General features: G+C 35.6%; 1 pseudogene; it reads right to left on the bottom strand.

Annotated features, from left to right (window-relative positions):
- Window positions 1–444: 444 nt before the first annotated feature.
- Window positions 445–1,623, bottom strand: LOC127701948 (protein asteroid homolog 1-like; annotated as a pseudogene).
- Window positions 1,624–2,353: the final 730 nt, after the last annotated feature.

Here is a 2,353-nt window from a genome sequence, read left to right as displayed (position 1 = left end):
AACTGTGTTACTGCTGAGTACAAATCTTCAAGCATTACATCACTGTGCAAATGTTTCGAATAAAGAATTTCCAATCTTTTACCATTTGCCCCTTTTCTGCCATCAGTGTGTGAATTTCTTTTGTAGAGACAATTGTCGTCCCGAATATCAATTCTGAAACCGCAAATTTCTTTACCTTGGACCGAAAACAAAATATAGCAAATCAGAACGGATTTGAGAATGTTAGCGTTTATAGGAGGATCAGCTACTCTTGCCCAGAAGGTCGTTATCATGAGAAATATTCGTGTTTGGTCAAGTGATCCACACATCGAATTAGAAGGCACTGGGCAGCATAAAGCTGCACTCAGAATTTTTATTTTCAATTCTCGCGACATATTGGGTATGTAAAGATCACTGAGAACACCTGTTATGCATATAACACCTGATCTTTGGAATTCAAATAAACTAGTTTTTTGTCGGTCGTGTTCTGTAACGCACTGCTCTGTACCTAGCATTAAAGCATATATAACCTTCCGAATGGACAGACTGCATTCATTCTACCTGACTTAAAAGAATAATTCTCTTGTGGATTAAAGTATTCAATACAAATCCCGGGATTGTACCTCTTCTGTGACTGTCGATGATCCACGTGGGTATATGTGATGGAAACATGGACCTGCTAAAACTACGAGAACGCTTTTCTTGCAGAAGACCGAAAAGATCATAGCTCATATAGCCATCTGGTTCTGTATAAGCCTTTATTGAACGGGTTACCATTTTTTCATCTTCTCTATCCCCGTTACAAAAGTATAGCAGTTGTCTTTTCCCTCTCTCAGCATCTTTATAACGACATATCCAGTACAAAACTTTTCTGATTTTGATAAAAAATGGTTCGCCTGGTTCACATGGAGTTTCAAATAAATCAGAAACTTCTGTCTTGCATCTAGGAAGTCTAAAATTATCGCTGTGTAATGCCTTTTGTAAAACTTTGGAGTTTTTGCTCAGATAATCGTTACCAAGGGCAGTTGCTAGTAACGCCATATTGCTTCTAAGGTATGGGAATTTTTTCCATAAATTCTCAATAACATAAACTTTTATCTCAAATAGATGATCATCAGTGCTTTCAAATATCGAGCTTAATGGCAGCGAGTCAAAGGGTATATAACCAAAATGTACATCAAAGATGAAATAGTCACTGTCACGTGATAAAACAGGACATTTCAAATCGTTGGCTAGCCTTTGTATGTCTCTATCAGCTTCAAAATCACACTTTATGTACCTGATTCCAAGTTTGTCTAAAATATAAAGAAGGGTTATCTTGGCCAGAATAGGTGTATGCTCTTCCGGATTGTAAATACGATGTTGAGCATTGCTTTTGACCCTATGAATTTTCTTATCATCAATAGCATATGCTCCATTGGAAACTACATAAGGAGTGATCCGACGGTTGATAAGCCACATGAAAAATATTTCTAATTTCTCGCCGTATTCACTAAAATTTCCAATGGTGTCTATATTTAGGTATTTATACAGGAAATGAAACAAGCAATTACCGTCAATAACCAACTCAATGTCCTGAAAAAGGCAAGCTCTCCAGAAGCTTGGGTTTTTCTTGGCAAGAACTATAATACTTGAAACTCCCATTGTATACCTGCAAGATAACAAAGGCATGATGGAGATATCTTATTTGATCATGTGTACACTAATGCATATGCAGTGTACTCACACTTTATTTATGTGAAAAAATTGTACTCGGACTCGGGTGGAAAATTATTTGTGTCTAGGTCTGTACAATATGTCTACCTCTAAATCGCCCAGAGTCTAAAAAGGTTGTAAATATTTTTAACAGAGACTATCAAAGACGACCCATCAGCAATGATTATTTTCCTGAATTGGTCATTTTGATATGAAAATAAGGAGATGTGGCATGATTGTCAATGAGACAACTACCGACGGGAGTGCCGTTGATGTATTCAACTATTCGTGAACTATTATTATCACAAATCAAAATCAATGTTAGTACCGTTAAGAAAATTTTCAAAGTTCGTATTATTGTATCAAAATGAAAACCTTTACAAATAAGATTTACCCAAAGGACCAATGAGTTGTTATGGATTGAATTTTAATTCGCGGGCTATATATACAACATTAAAAAATGAGGATGGGATATCCTGTTTTTAATTTGATAAGCATTCTACAGGTACAACCAAACTTCCTAATGAATTATGTTAATTGTTTAATACTAATAATATGTGGTAACGAAACCCTTGACTTAATAATTAAATAGATTACGTTAATTGTAACCTAAAACATTACGACAGACACGGATATAGCGAAGTCTGTTAAAGTGGTTCAGATAGATATTGGAGACCTC

Source organism: Mytilus californianus, unplaced genomic scaffold, assembly GCF_021869535.1.
Source record: "Mytilus californianus isolate M0D057914Y unplaced genomic scaffold, xbMytCali1.0.p SCAF_5, whole genome shotgun sequence".
Lineage (NCBI taxonomy): Eukaryota > Metazoa > Mollusca > Bivalvia > Mytilida > Mytilidae > Mytilus > Mytilus californianus.
This window is presented reverse-complemented; position numbering and strand designations above follow the sequence as displayed.